This window comes from Ochotona curzoniae, unplaced genomic scaffold (genome assembly GCF_017591425.1).
Source record: "Ochotona curzoniae isolate NIBS_2020 unplaced genomic scaffold, NIBS_Ocur_1.0 contig_43, whole genome shotgun sequence".
NCBI lineage: Eukaryota > Metazoa > Chordata > Mammalia > Lagomorpha > Ochotonidae > Ochotona > Ochotona curzoniae.
In genome coordinates, this window is record NW_024466218.1 from 8,743,950 (window position 1) to 8,760,906 (window position 16,957).

Below are 16,957 nucleotides of genomic sequence, written 5' to 3' on the forward strand. Positions count from 1 at the left end.
CCAACACAGCTATGGGGATCTGGAGGAGTGCTTATGTCTGGTAAGCCAGATGCAGTTGCACTGCACAGAAACAAGACAGCATTTTCACAAGAGCAGGAGTTTAACACTGGTGCAGAAACACTGTGCACTGAAGCACCCATACCACTAACCGTACAATAACAGTAGCTACCATTCACTAAGCAACACTGATTTCCCGGGAGCCATGTTAAGCATTGCTTCTAAAGGTCACTAGTTAGATAAGCTCTTTCCCCCAAATGAACAGATGACAGGAACTAAAGTTCAAAGAGGTGAAATATCTAGCCCAAAGTCTCTCTGTTAATAAATGACTGAGTTGTAGGGGAAAAAACAGAGGTATCCCTGCCTCCATGAGCTTGATGTGGAAATCGAAAGCTCAGTTTTGACATGGGGACAGGGTGCAAAGTAAGGTGACTGCGGACTGGGTGCAATACTACCGCTGTCACAGACAGGAACACAGAAGCTGAGGAAAGCAGCACACCGCCTACAACAGCACATGAACATTTCCACTCCAACAGACTGCACTGTTACATTCTGCCAAATTACAAAAAATTAAAGTCAGACATATGGAGATAAGTGATACTCTGTGTTTAAATTAAGCATCTAACCTTGGAGAGAAAAACCGGCACTAAACTCACTTAGACAACTAAAATGACTCACAAATATTTCCAATCTTCCTTCCAACCATAAAAAATGTGACCTTTCAAAACTGCCACATCATTTACGGATATATTAAAGCTATATTTTCTAAATTTGAAAGTCAAATTCCTTAGGTCTGAAAAGAGTTCCAACACACAGCAGCTTGAGTAAAGGGAAGAAAAGAAGAGGGGTCTGGCAGAATCTATATAAAATGGCATGAAAAATATGACTATAGATGGAGAAGTATATAATATAGATTATTCTAAAAGTGGTGATGGGTTACATAAGAGGAAAGGGAAATCATCCCTTCATAACAGCATTAGGGATGCAGTGATCTTTGAGATACGTAGCAGCCACCTGGAGGAAAGCTGGTACAACAGCTTGCAAAAGAAAAGGAACAAAACACTACATTTCCAAGTTCGCTACTCTATTCTTCCTGAGGGCTACACACCATCAGAGACTAATTATAATAAGCTGGTAAATCTAAACATGGAATTGCAACAGCTAACTTCTCTAGTTTAATCCTTAACCACAGTAAGTTACTCTTTCTAAAGGGAGAGGGAATATCTGATACATTTATACTTGAATGTATCAACTTTCCAGACACAGCTAAAAGGCTCCAGAATGGACTTTGTGACCCAGGCTGAGCCATCGGATCACCATTCACCTTATCAGTTCCCTATTTCAATTGTTTCCCACATTCCTGTCCTTGGATTCCTTGACAGGCCTGAATTCAATTTTTGAATAAGAGGCTCAAGTTTGTACTGTATCACTTTCACAGCACTAACAAGAGTTCACATTTTAAAAGCATTTACAGTGTTTTATGCTTTTTTGTGTACTGCTTCTCCCCTTAAAAACTGTTATCTAAAATGAAGACAGCACATCATCTGTTTTATTAGTGGGAGTAGGAGGAAGGAAAATCTCAATTTTGGAATCTCTAGTCTATGTGTCCATATTATCTTTCAGTCTCTTTTTCTTAGAATAAAAGAAAATGCTTCCATCTCAAATTTTATTTCTTGCTTAGTTTCATTTGCACCAGTAATATCCAACTTAATAGAAACTGCACATAATTCCACACTATCAATTGGAAATGTATTCTTCTTACATCTTCGCAATGATAGCCAAACCCATGTTAATGTTATGCTACTTAGGATTATTTCTATCATGAAAATCAAGTACAAATAGTTCAGAGAAAACTTGAACTTCCTGGAAAGTCATGTCTGCCTCTCAGAATCAGTTATCAATAACCAGTCTTAAATCTTTCAGCAAAATCAATGCTTTCTACAGCTGTTGTCACCATCACCTGAAGGCCAAGGCTACATGCCATCTTGCATTCTGGTGTTTCCATGTCTCTGAACTACGTAATACAATCTTCAAATTCTCCAAGTGAATTTAAGCTGTGAAGATAGGAGCTGAAAAAAGCCACAGAGCATTTCAGTTTGCTGGCTATGTTTCCGGTTTAGGTCTATGATAATGTTTTAATCTATGCTGATAAAGAACACCTTTTCAATGAGAAGCCCTGATCTAATTAGAGGTGAACCTTAATTGTAAATGATCGGCTGCCTGTCCAGCTCATCCTCTTAATGCAGGAGAGGAATGACATCCTACAACCTTAACTGTTGTTGGCCTTTGAACAAACACATAAGGTTGAAAAAAAGAACAACCTGTCAGATACTTGGCTACTTGCTATACTATAAAGATTCGTTAACAGATTCAAGACAGACTAGAAATAATGGTTGATGATGGACAATAAAGTAATATGAAACCAAGAGGCATTACTTGCTAGCATTTTGGTTACAAATGTCATGTCACTATAGTACATTTTCACCTGAACTCAGAAAGATAATGGCGGACATATGAATTTTTTTTAAAGTCCTATCCTTTTTAACTATCAAGCATATTGTATGTCAAGTGTCATGTCAGAACCACCAATCAAGTCATAGATTACTGTTCACAGGCCGATAAGGACTGTGGTGAGAACAGACAACAGTTGTTGCTGAGTAGGATCAAAGTGAGAGGTGGTAAGTGCGAAAAGCAACTGGCCATGAAATCCAACTTTACATGCTATAAGTCCCAGAAAATGCATCAGATATAACTGCTTTAGAGCCCACTGATTGTTCTAGGTACCTTAGAAATAGGAAAATCAGTCTTACCAAATGAAACTACCTGCATTACTAAAGAATGGCACACACTGGCATATACCACTATACCAACAACAATGGGAGGAGCTGACTCTAATATCTTTGGTGTTAAATACACAATGCTTTGGTAACAAAATGTCAGAGATAAAAACCTGTGCACAATCACTGAATTCTTGTCACTAAATTCCCTTCTTACAGGGGTATGGGTTCAGAGACTCGGCATCAGAATGATCTCTACTCTTGGATATTAGAGGGTTGAGCAAGTAAGTGAATGTACTTTAAGCCAGAGGCGTTGGCTTGGGTGGGTCTTTTCAGAATTCTTCCAATGCTCTAGATAAGGCATAGTACACCCTACTCTGTCTCTCCTTTGAAGATGATTCCAAATCCTGGACTCAGTGCACCATTCTGAGGACTCTAAAAGATTGAGCAGCAGCAGAAGGGATGAGGAAGATGAGCATAAGGTGACATAGCAGCACATGGGAGTCTTCAGGTAATCCAGTGGTGCTGACGGTAGTGGAAACTGCTGAGCATGTTGCTAAAACTCTAAAGGAGGGGAATCTTGCTGACCTGAGAAATAATGGCCCAAGTGTATGAGATAAAGCACTGTTGCTTTTCTTGGTTTCTCTTGCTTCTAGCCCTGCCTGTATATGAAATGCTGGGAATGTATAGCAGAGGTAAGAACTCAAAACTTTTGACTTTTTGGTCCCGGGACTAAGAAAGGGACTTCTAGAGAACAGAGCAGTAATGTCAGGGAAATCACAGTGAGGAAGGCGTTCAATAGAGTCATCCCAGAGAGTTGAATCCTGGGTCACTTCTGCATATGCATGGATCTGACCTTCATCTACTGGACGCTTCTTCAGACTCAACCACAGGCTCAGTGCCACTGCTCCAGATGAAGACTGACAACTGGATGGTACACACAGATGTCATATTTGATATAGAGGGCTAAATCAGAGGATAAATAGATATTATCCAGCATGAACAATAAAAGGAAAAAAAGATTAAAAAAATCAACAAGTTCCCAGGATACTACAGAATTATCACCGCAAATCTAATGGGGAAAAGAGAAAGAAGACTGACATGTCTTGAAATCTAGCAAAAGATACGCATTTATGGATTCTAAAATCTCAGCAGATATGAAAGAGGACAAGCCCAAAGAAGTCTATAGTCCGGCACAACACAAACTGCTGAATAATGAAGCCAAACCAGAGAAATCCTATGGGTAGCAGGATTGCAAAGATGTTTCATCTATAGGGAAACAATAACTCAAATGGATATTGATTTTTTTCATGAGAAATCATGGAGTCCAAAAAAGAAGTAAAATAACAGAACTCCACACAATCCAGAATTCTACATCCCAAAATATCCTTGACAACTTAAGGTGAAATCAAGGCATTCTCAGACATAGAAAAATGTGAAGAAAAAATAATCTTCTGCCAACAGATCTTCTCTGGAAGAAATGCCAAAGAAAGATCTTCAAGTAGAAGAGAAATGCTACCAGAAAGAAATCTGGAACACCAGGAATGAAAAAAAGGCAAGAGAGCAACCAGTGTGATAACCCAAGTGCTCACCTTGAACACGCTGGGATCCCACATGTGTGCTGGTTCGTATCCCAGCGATCCGATCCCACTTCCCATCCAGCTCCCTGCTTGTTGCCTGGGAAAGCAGTCGAGGACAGCCCAAAGCCTTGGGACCCTGCACCCGTGTGGGAGATCCAGAAGAGGCTCCTGGCTTCGGACTGGCTCAGCTTCAGCCATTGCGGCTGCTTGGGGAGTGAACCATTAAACAGATCTTCCTTTCTGTCTCTCCTCTCTGTATATCTGCTTTTCCAATAAAAATAAATAATTTTTTTAAAAAAGCAAGAGAAACAGTAAATAAAGAGGTGGTTATAACACACTGCTCTTCCTATTTTATTAAAACACACACAATGGTTAAAAGCACAAGTTTTGATAACACCTGGGATTTTCCATGTATGTGAAAAGCTATTAAAGCAGAGTGATTAGAAAGAAATTAGTAACATAAAATACTTCAGTATCTGAGAAAAGGTTCAAGTGAACCATTCAACTTTTACTTAAGAAACAAGAAAAAGAATAAAACTAACTCAAGAAAATTAGAAAAAAGGAAATAAGGGCACCAACTTAAAAAAAATTGTAAGGAGAAATCAATAAAATGAAACTAAGCAACAGAGAAAAATCAAATCTAAAGCTAAGTTGAAAAGAGGAATAAAATTGTCAAATCTCTGCTCACTGATTAAAAAAAGATGCCAAAAGTCATCAGTAATAAGGAACTGAGTATTCAACAGAAATAAAAAAAAATAACATGCATAGTAATTGCTCAACACAAACAATTCAGATGAAATGGGAGAACTTCCAAAAAATCACAACTATCAAACTCACTCAAGAAGAAACATATGACATGAATTGTTTTCTATCAACAAAATTAAATTTGTACTTAGAAAATTTTCCACACAAAAGCAATCCTAAACCCTAGATACTTTCTCACTGGCAAATTTTACCAAACATGTAATGAAAAAATACCACCAATTCTATACAGTCTCTTCTAGAAAACAGACTGGAATACCACCTGGAGAGCCAGAGAAGATGCATTCTGCCGGACCAGCATCACCATGACAAAATCAGATAAACTCAATACAAGAACTGACAATTACAGTAACAACCCTCATAAACTTAGGGGTAAAAATTTTCAACCAAGTACTAATAGTAATATGACCATATCACTGCTAAAAAGAATTTATTCCAGGGATATAATACTTGCAGTAGTTGAAAAAATTTTTTACAAACCAGCAAAAGAATATTCCTAGTATTTTCTTTTTTACTTTTAAAAATAGTTTATTTATCCACTTAAAAAAGACAAATTCCTCAAATGTCTGCAGCAGCTGAGGCTGGGCCAGGCTGATGCTAGGAGCCAGGAACTCAACTCAGGTGTTCTGAGTGGCTGGCAGGAATCCAACTATGTGAACTTTCATTTGTTTCCCCACAAAGTGCATAGAAGCAGAAAGCTAAAACTGGGAGTGGTGTTGGAACTTGAACCCATGCACCTTGAAGTGGAACATAGCCATCTTTTTTTATGAATTTATCTTTTTTAATTGTAAAGTCAGATTTACAAAGAGAAGGAAAGACAGATCTTCCAGCTACTGGCTCATGCCATAAATGGCTATAATAGCTGATGCTGAGCTGATCTGCAGCCAGGATCCAGGAACTTCTGGGTTTCAAGGCTTTTGGAGTCATCCTCCACTGCTTTCCTAGTCTATAAGCAGGGAGTTGGCTAGGACATGAAGAAGCCAAGATATGATCTAATGCCCATATGGGATCCCAGCACTTGCACAGGGAAGATTAACCAATTGAGCCATTGTGTTAGACCCAGGATGTAAGCATCTTTTTTTCACTATGCCAAATATCCTACTTAAAATCCTTTTACCCTGATTAAGGGCATCAAACACACACAAACACACACATGAGACGCAGAGGTAATGGCTCAACAGGCTACTCCCCAGCCTGCCAATGCCTTCATCCCATATGGGCACTGGTTCATGGCTTGGCTGCTGCACTTCCACTCCAGCTCCCTGCTTGTGGCCTGGGAAAGCAGGGGAGGCTGGCCCCCAAAGCCTTGGGACCCTGCATCTGCATGGGAGATCTGGCAGAAGCTCCTGGGTTTGGATCAGTTCAGCTCTCACCTTTGCAGCCATTTGTGGAGTGAACCAGTGAATGGAAGATCTTTCTCTCCATGCCTTTGTGCCTTTCCAACAAAAATAAATTAAATATTTTAAACACTCACACACACCAAGAAGAAAAACTGGAAAAAAAAAAAAGAAAACCACGCCCAACATCTAACATTATACTTTCCAGTGTAAGATCAAAAGCAAGGACATTCATCCACTGTTACTCAACATAATACTAGAAGTCCTAGCCACTGCAATTAAGAAATAAAAAAAGAAATGTAAAGCATACAGATTGGAAAGGAAGAACTCAAATTCTCCTTATTTGCAAAGGAGATCTAAATTCCAAGAAATCTATAAAAATGTTTAGAGCTAATAAGTAAAGTATGAGATAAATCAAGTTAATTGAGAACAATCAACAGTGCTAAAGACAATGAACAACTGGAAACAATTTTAAAAATTAATGCTGCTGTAGGCATTTAAACCACCGATTAAGGTACCTGTACCCTACATTGTATGCAGTGCCTTGGCTCAATGCTTACCCTGTCTCCTAATTCTAGCTTCCTGCTAATGCAGGCTCTCAGAAGCACCCACGGGGGAGACCCAGACTGCAATTCCGTCTGTATTCTTGGTCTATCCCTGGCCATGGAGGGCATTTAGAGAGCAAACAGCAGATACCAGAAGCTCTCTGCGTCCCAAATTAAAAAAAAAAAAGAAAAAAGAAAATACAAAACTTACAATGGTCCAGAAAAAAAAAAAGATGAACTTAAATATAAATCCAACCTAAAATAAGTGCAGGATCCATAAACTGAAAATGAAAAAGCTTTCCAAAGAAAGTTAAACCTGTAAATAAATGAAGAAGCATGGCATGTTCACAGATTGAAAGCTCATTATAGTTAAGATGTCAGTTCTCCCCCAAACAATTCACAGAATAAATGCAATTACAACAGATATTCTAGCAGGTTTTTCTTGGCAGAACAAGCTGGTGCTAATGCATATTGTGAAAGACAAACAACTAAAACAGTCAAACACTTTTTGACCAGAAGAGTTGGAAGACATACATACCTGCTCTTAAGACTTACTAAAATCAAAATGGTATGGTACTGATGAGTGCACAGACACGAGACTAAAGGAGAAGAAAGGAGAATATGAAATGGATCTACCAGTTTTTGATAATGAAAGCTGATTCCTCACTGTTGGAGGGGGAAAAAGTGACAAATAAGCAAAGGGGAACTGTCCAAATAAATACTGTTGTTCTAGATATTAACCGGATTTATACAGTTTGAATTCTTTAACCTACACAGAGATGCATATGGAGTATAATGTGCGTGTGAGTGAGTGAATGTGTGTGTATGTGTGTGTGTGTGTGAGAGAGAGAGAGAGAGAGAGAGAGAGACTTGTTATTACGCCTATGTGTAATTCCTACCTCTGCTGGGAGTTTAGAAACAGTATTATTCTAGTAACAACAAACACACATGATGCACGGATCTCCAAAAAGAAACCAGGTTTTCTTGAAGAAATCGTCGATTCCTAGGTTGTGGTAGGAATATCAGAAAATGATCCTGAAAGTATATTATGTCAGAAAAATATCAAAGTATTCGATAAAAAAGAGGATGAAGGCACCATGAAGGACGCTGAACCCAGAATGAGTGCTCCCTATGGCCAACGTTGGGATAATCCAAGAAACAAAGTAAAAAGGCACAAAACTTGATTATAAACTCAGACAAAAAAAATACTTACAGGTCAAACTGACAAAAAAATTGGAAACAAATACTAGAGTCAACACATCTTCAGAAGAATTGCAATTAATAAATGTAGAAGAAATGTGGGCAGTGGGAAATTCCCATCAGAAATCACCATAACCTTGCAACAGGCAAGATCCACAGCCAAATGTTAAAAGGAGTATGCAAAGGTTTAAAGAGAATCAGCAAGTATGCACAGGCTTCAAGTCTCTCCTGCAAACGGATATTAATTACTCAGGGAGCACAAGTAACTTTTCCCTGGAGAAACCCGCCAGGGAGCAGCTTGAAGCCAGCAAGGTGGACGTCAACTACTGCCGGCACAATGTGTTACGGACAGCACATCAATCTGACCTCGTGTCCTGCCAGTGATGCAAAACCTCTACACACATCATCAGAAATGACCAAAACTGTGCCACATCCTGCAAAAACATTGGGCCCATATTTTTCAAAAGTGTCAAATTCAAGACCTATAAGGAGGCTGAAAATTACCCTAGAGAAATCTAAGGAGGCAAGACAAACGAATGCAATATGGGATACCAGACAAAAACCTGGAACAGAAAAAATTAAAATGTAGTGAAGAAAACTCAAAAAACGCAAGTAAAGTCTAGAGTTTGGTTAGTACTAGTATACTTCAAAAGTCAGTAGAAATATATTATAATGGAAAATGCATGGCTTTTAAAAAAATTGCATCAAGATAAACTTATCTTCAATTTTCACCAACTTTTGGGGGTACCTCTTCCATCATTACACTGGGGCAGTGAGCATCTGACATAGTGGTTAAGACGCTGGCTGGGATGCCCACATCTCATTTTAGGGTGCTTGGAGTGGAGTCTTGGTTCTACAGCTGATTCCAGCTTCATGCAAACACATTCTGGGAGGCACCACGAGATGGCCTACATAGCTGGGTTCCTGCCACCCACACGGACACTTAGACTGCATTCCTGTTCCAGAGTTCAGCTGGCCCAGCCCCAGCCACTGAGGGCAATTGGGGAAACGACCAGTGAATGCAACATCTCACTCACTCTCTTGCTCTCATTCTCTCACTCTCTTCTGGTCTCTCAAGAAAAGTAGTGAGTTTTTATTTTAATGTTAGATGAAGAAAATTGTAAATTAAGAGAGGAAGATACTACTGTGGACATAAATCTCTTGCCAGTTGTGAGGTTATTATGCCAGATGGCACCTGAGAGAAGGTGAAACACAAAGGTGAGGAGGATTCATGTTTGAGTTCCTAGATTGTGTCAGGTCGGTTTGGGTGGTTTTCCTGTGTGATCTTAGAAATCTTACAGCTACCTTGTGAGAAAAGTATTACTAACCCTGATTTATAGGGAAAACAAATGGTGTCTTACATTTCATAGTTAACAGAATTTCGACATCAAGTGTGAATAATTTCAAAGTCTTTATTGCATCCATCTGATGAAAAGAGACTAATTTTCCTCAGAAAAAGGGCAAAACTTCAGAGACTTACAGGAATGAAAAGGATCAAAGTGGATGAAAATAATATGAGAATAAAGATACTGTAAGGCAGAACTAATGAGCTTGTTAAATAATAAAGGAAAGATGATGATGGAAGAGATCTTAGATTAGTAGTTTCCATACAAGAGCTTCAAGACCAGACAAGATGGAAAGGGCCATATTAGATGCTGTATAGAACCAGACTGCAGAGGAACCAGACTCTACAGAGAACCACTTGAGGCCAAGTGCGTGAAGTAGAACAAAGTATGCAATCAAAGACCTTTACACCCTAGTCATTACTGCAGCTCTGATTTACACACTGAAAGTGAACAGTGTTGTATATGTCACTTGCAGAGGCTTAAATCTAGTGATTTGCATGTAAGAAAAGTAATTATTATGGAATTAAGTGGGCATATCTTACCTATATCCTCCACACCTTCTGTGAGCAGGCCATCAATCATATTGAAGACCTTCAACCATATCTGGCTTTGATGCCCATCTACTGCTCTAGCTCTAGTCTCCAGATTCCGCTAATACAGGCCCTGGGAGGCAGAGATGATAGCTCAAGTCACTGAGTTCCTAAAACCCAGGAGATAGACCTGGATTGAGTTCCTGGCTCTTGGTTTTGACCTGGCCCGACCCAAGCTATTGTAAGCTTTTCAGGAGTGCTCTTACAGACAGGAGAACACACTTCTGTCTCTGCATTCTCTTTGCCTCTCAAATAAGTTGATTTTTTTAAAAACTAAAAACAAGGGGTAAGCATTAGACCCAGAATTAAGAAGCCAGTTGGGATGACAGTACCCCATACTGGAATGATCAGGTTTGAGCCCAGCCCTGATTTCAGTTCTGGCTTCCTGCTCGTCTGTACTCTGAGAGGCAGCAGGTGATAATGCAAGTATGTGGATGCCTGCCACATACGTGGAAAACCCGGATGCAGTTCTGTGTCCCTAGCTTTGACCTATTCTAGCTCTGCCTGTTGTGAACATTTGGAGAGTCTCTCTCTTTCAAATAAATAAAGATGAATATAATTTTTAAAGCAAAACCATTCATGGAATAGTATTTAATTCAAAAAGAAGAGGCTTCAAATTAATGCCTAGAACTTATATCTGGGCTAAATGTTATAATACTAAAAGCAAGGCTTCTGTTTATAGCCAAATTTCACTGTTCTTTCTTATACAATTCATTAACCTGATGAAGCAGCAAACCTGTGAAACATTTACAGTTCCATTACTAAAAGCTACCACCCTAACTACAATAACTGCAATTATAAGTTTTATTTTTAAAGTAAATCAGGATAATACAAATAGTTTAAGAAAAAACACCTATTTTAACTTGATATTTCAGATTTAAAACTGATAAAATGCAGAGACTCACACATTCTGAATAGCTTCCTAGCTGTGGGACCTTAGGCCATATCTTTTGAGCTAACCCATCACCTGAATTCAATGAGAACCTAGATGCATAGCTCGCATCCTCACATCTGCATGTGGGCATCCTTTAATATGTAGGTCAGAGGAAAGTGACCACAGCACATGGCTGCCTCACACATGGGTGATCAAGCAATTATATACTGATACATAACCTGGCAAAAGTGACACTGGGCAATGAACAAGTAACAAACCAAAGCAGTGTGTTGTAATGAAAATAGGATCCGACTGAGCCCAGAGACACAAGCATCGGCTACAACTGGACCGTCACTCAGCAATGACCCTGGGAAATGAGTACACCGTTGCCTGTGCTTGCTGCCCCTTCCCTGGGATGAAGCGGACAGGGTAGCATCATCTCAATGCTTCCTTGCAAAGTCATTGGTGCCCAGCATGCTGTAGAACACCCTGTAAGAAGACCACTGGCTATGGAGACAGCTGGACCTACAGACAACAAACTAGGTGGCTTTGAACACAAGCAAATAGTCATACTGTGCTTGCTCTCTTCTAGGGAATGCTGCTGCTTTAAATTAGAAATGTGCTTGTCTCCGCTCTTATGGTCTTCACCTTCTCCAAGTACACAAACTGAGCTTACCTTGAAACCATGTTTACTGCCTTATAATAATCCACTTAAAAACAGCTGAACTGGCCTTTTCAGAAGGGTGAACCAATTACCAACAGTTCAAATTAACCAAAACCCAGCAATGTTTAAACTTAAGAGAAGGGTCTGGTACCATGGCTCAACAGGCTAATCCTTTCCTTTCAAGCACCAGCATCCCATACGGACACCGGTTCATGACCCAGCTGCTCCACTTTGAATCCAGCTCTCTTATTATTGGCTAGGAAAGCAGCAGAGGATGATCCAAAGCCTTGGGACCCTGCATACCCACGAGGGAGACCCGTAAGAGTCTCCTGGCTTTGAATCAGTTCAATTCTGGCCATTGCAGCCATTTAGGGAGTGAAACAGCAAATGGAAAATCTTCATCTCTCTCCTTCTCTTTGTATGTCTACCTTTGTAATAAAAATAAATAAACCTTCAAAAAAAATCTAAGAGAAAAACAATGTATGAACCAAAATATTGTTCCAATCAAAATTATATGGACCCCCATTCTAACTAATTCTATTCTTTTTTGTTCAGAAATAATGAACTTTAGCACCATTTCTGTCATGGGCAAAAATATCAGGAAAGGGAGTGGGGTGTTTAGCTTGGCAATAGGGATGCCTGCATATCCCACACTGGAGGCCTGAGTTTGATTCCTCCTCTTCACTCCAGTCCCCTGCCAGGGGGACCAGCATTGACAGTTTAAGTAAGTGGGTCCATTTGATCTGTGAGAGCTGGGTTGTGTTCCCAGCTCCTGGAGGTAGGTGCCTGTGGCCTAGTCAGCACTGCTGCAGGCATCCAGGGAGCAAAAAGCATACATGCCCTCAGTGTGCCTGTCTCTATCAAGTAAGTAAATAAAAATAGGAAATAAACAGAAATATTAGAGCATGCAGTAATTAATAGTATGAAATCCTCTACTATTAAGGATATTAGAGTGTGAAATAGATAATATAAATAAAAGCCCCCAATAAAGGGCTTTATCTTGTGGCCAAAGTCTTTTTGCACTAGTGGAAAGCTAACTTGCCATGTGAGATGCGGTCCTGGGGTGTGCACCAGCCCTGGGAATTTATGGCTACAGATCATGCACTTCCTTCCACAGGTCTCGCTAAGCCTAAGCCTTCACACTCTCCTCACCTTGGCCGCCTGCCTGGCTCCTGCGATGACAGCTAGTTCCTCTACGGGGCCCTGGAGGCAACTGGCATCATTACCAAACAGACTCTTCCCCTCAGGGAGCTGTGACCAACAGAATTGCCCAGACAGTGGGATTTAGGAACCAAAACAATCTCCACTCTTTGCAGAACCCATGAGAAAGGAGCACGAAGAGCAAAAATACAACAAAGTCTCATCCTGATAAATTATACTACAACATGATAGCAAGGAATTTCAGCAGATGGATAAGTACATAATGGCACCTTCTACAGTATCTTTCGGTAGTGATCAAACTGCTGAATCATAGATTTCTTATCTATAAAATGAAAACTATAGTAATACCACTTTCCAAGATGGCTTTCAAAATACTGCCAGTAAATGGTTTAAGAGAGTTAACATGGAAATAAAGAGTGAAGCAGTCTCTTGGGGAGCCTGAATTGGAGGCATCCTGTCTGCCAAGCAGAAGCTTCAAGGATTGGAGGAAGATGGAGAGAGGCCCAGCTTTGCTTTATACCTCCCCCCAGCACTTACTCCCATGAGTAATGTTAGCTTATTTCAGAAAGGACAAAAAGGGAGGAGTACACATGACTTGAAAAACACTTGCTGTTGATTCCCACCCAGCCCATGCCACCAGTCTAATTCCAACAAGCTTTACTGCCTTCTGGGAGCAGATACTGTTATTTGCAAGACTGCCAGAGCTTACAGGACACAAATGCAGAGGATGCGCATGGCAGCCGTCTGCAGTAGACATTGTTGTTCCTAATCCATAGACAAGGCAGGTCACTCCAATTCTATAGCTCACCTGATTAATCCTGTGGTCACAACATCAGTTATTTAACATGAAAAAAACTGAAAGAAGAGTTCTTTCCACTAAGAAAGGGAAGGACTAAAACAGGATTGTGTGAGAATAAGAAACTTGGTTCTACGGTAGGCTGACATCAGACAAGCCTGGGATTGTCCCACAGAGAAGTCAAGCAGACACTGTGTAAGACTGCTGACAATCGCTTAGGTCAATCTGTTTCTGACAGAGGGATACTTTGGGAGGTTTCTTTAGTCTGGTTAAACCTCTTTGACTGCAGAGGAACTACTGGATTTACAACTCTGTATGTTGGGCCTTATCCTGGGTTCTAGAACAACAAACATTGAAGACACAGGAGACAATGCTATGGTTGCAAGGTTACAGGGTGGCCAAGTAATGTTAAAGATAACAACTTCTAGAGGTCAGAGGTTGAGAGCACTGAGTACAATGCTGGTTAGTAGAGCCATACAACAGCAATTCCCAACAATCATTGTCTGCGAAACTCCATTCTTTTCCTCTATCTCTCCACCCCTCACACTCTTTGTCATGGATTCCTATTGTTAGGTTCCCAGAGCAGAAGCTGCCTGAAGTCTTTGTCTCATTCCTGTTAGTTAACATGGCCCTCCTCAGGCAGAATCCGCATCTCTGAGCCATTCTCCTCTCTACTGGCAGGCCTCCTGAGTTTGTTCCTTCCTCTTGATGATATCAGTCATTTACTAATGTACTTAACACAGGTATTGCTTTTAAAGGGATTATTTATTTACTTGAGGGGCAGAGCAACATAGAGAGTGTGAAGAACCAGAGCTTCCATCTGCTGGTCTACTCCCCAAATGGCTGCAACAGAAAGGTCTGGACCAAGCTATAGTCAGGGGCTAGAAACTCCATCCTTGTCTTCCAGGTGGGTGGTAGAAGCCCAAATACTTGGGCCTTCTTCCATTTAATGGATGCCAAGTGCAGCACCTGAGATTCGAATCAGGACTCCCATATGGGACACCAGCACTGAAGGTGGTGGTGTAATCCACTGTGCCACAATTCTGGCCTCAACACTTGAATATCAGGCAATGTTTTAGCAGGGGTGGAGAATCTTTTTTTCTACCAAGAACCATTTGGATATTTATAACATAGCTTTGCGGGCCGCACAAAATTACCAACTTAAAAATGAACTGCTATAGGTTCATTCAATGTCAAGCGCCACCTGCAGTTACCCTCATGGCCAGATTAAATCATTTCACAGGTATTATACAGTCCATAGACTGAACGTTCCTCATCTTCATTTTAAACGCTCTAAATGTAACAAGCTGCTACATTAAAAACTCTTCAGGTGTTAATTATCATCCTTTCATTTTATAGATGGAGAAAATCATGCACAGAAAGTGAAGTAACATAAGTTAGTTTCCATGTGGTACAATGGGCTTCTGGAAAATGATATTTTAGCTTTAGGTCCTTGGGCTATACATATTTCCAAAGTCAAGTTCCCTCTTTCTAAAAAGATTTTTTGATTTATTTGAGAGGCAGAGCAACACACACAGAGAGACAGAGAGGAAGTGAGTGAGCGGGGAGGACACAGAGAGATCTTACATCTACTGTTTCCCTGCCAAATGGCTGTAAGAACCAAATTTGGGCCAGCCTGAAGCCTAGAACTGCATCTAAGTATCCCACAAGGGGGGTTGGGGGTCAGGGATGCAGGCATTGAACCAGCTTCCAATGCCTTTCCAGGCACAGTAGTACAGAGTTGGATCAGAAATAAAACAGCCAATACCAGAACCAGAGCCCCAATATGAGATGCTGGCATTACACACAATGGCTTAAACTGCTATGCCACCACACTCCACCTCTGTTCCCATACGCAGATCAAATTCTCAACCAGCCTGCTCAATACCTAATTAGTACACTGCCTATTCTTTGTTACCATTAATAGTAATTAGCACAAGCACACTCAGGGAATGATGAAGCCCATTACAGGTGATGGAAGTTTTAAAGTCTGGGACTTCATCTATTGTTACAATACTAAATTTCGTCTCTAAGATAAATTTCCCAAACTGGGAGATATTTTATCATCAGTACCTCCAAAGGGCACTTGGGATGTCTCCTTACTGCTTGTGTACTCATACCCATTACAGCTGTGGAATGAGTGCCAGCAGCTTGGAAGAAAATACAGGAGACAGCAGTGGCATTCCTAAGAAGCGCTGTGTCAACAATGCTCTTGATGCACAGAGGCCTGTATTGTGTGCCCTTCCACTCCCGGCCGAGTGGAAAGGCAACACACAAGAGTTCAGCTCTGAACAGCACAAAACATTAGGAATTCTCACTTGTCCAAGAATGAAAATCAGTATAAGTTTCCAAGAGATTATTTAATAAACATGAAATAAATTTTTAGGTTATATAAAGCAAAAGTAGAGCCTGCCTTCTCTTCTGTCCTTTTCTTAGCCATATACAAAACAACAGTACCTCTTAAGATGAATGCTTCCTTAAGAAACAAGAAAATAAAGAGCTTCACATCATAGGGGCACCAGGACACTAACTCCTTCTTGAGAGGGAAAAACCCTTGAGGAAAGCCTATAGGCACAGAAACAAGATCTCAGAGTTCATATACATTTAGATACATTTAAAAAACCATTATATGCACTGATATTACTTTCCCATATTCAGGTTAGAACTTAGGCTATGTGTGAACTGGCAACCAGACTCCAGTGTCTCCAGAATTCCTTGTAAAACAGGAGACAATGTCAATATTTCACTCAGCTAGAGTTGTTAGGAGGACTGAACAACCCAGCTAAAGAAAGCACACTGCTTGGTAGAAAGTGGAAACGGAGACTATTGAAGACCAGCAATGAAGATCTTACTTTTGAAACAAAGTTGGAGCACATGAGTAAAATGTTGCTACCTGCTGCACCCAAGCACACAGACTTACTAAACTTGAATGGTTTTTCTGCCTCTACAAAACAACTCGATCACCCAGACACATGCATCTTGTAAACGCAAAGACATTTCCCTGACAACCAGACCCCAAAGCAGCCCCTACTGCGGCTTTATTTCCCCATTTCTGTAATTGGATCTGAACCAAAACGGCTCCTTCTTCAAACGGACATCAGACAAGTTAATCTCCCCCTATAGAGCCCACTCTGCCAACTCTGCAAGGAAAGACAAGTGCCCTTAAAGTCATCTGGAGAAACAATGTGCCGATATTTTTGCTACATTCCAAAAGACAGCAAACTTCCTGTCTCTAGTGCAGCCAAGAAGTCTCTGGGAAGGTTACTGCAACAGCAGTTCCAAGCAATTCACAACTACCCACAGAATGCAACTCCATGTGGCTAGAAGC

The 16,957-nt window shown here is 40.5% G+C and overlaps 1 protein-coding gene across 2 annotated transcripts in view; it reads right to left on the minus strand.

The window, feature by feature from the left end:
- Positions 1–16,957, minus strand: part of GAREM1 (GRB2 associated regulator of MAPK1 subtype 1) — a 195,067-nt gene that overhangs the window by 145,605 nt on the left and 32,505 nt on the right. The window lies entirely within an intron of this gene.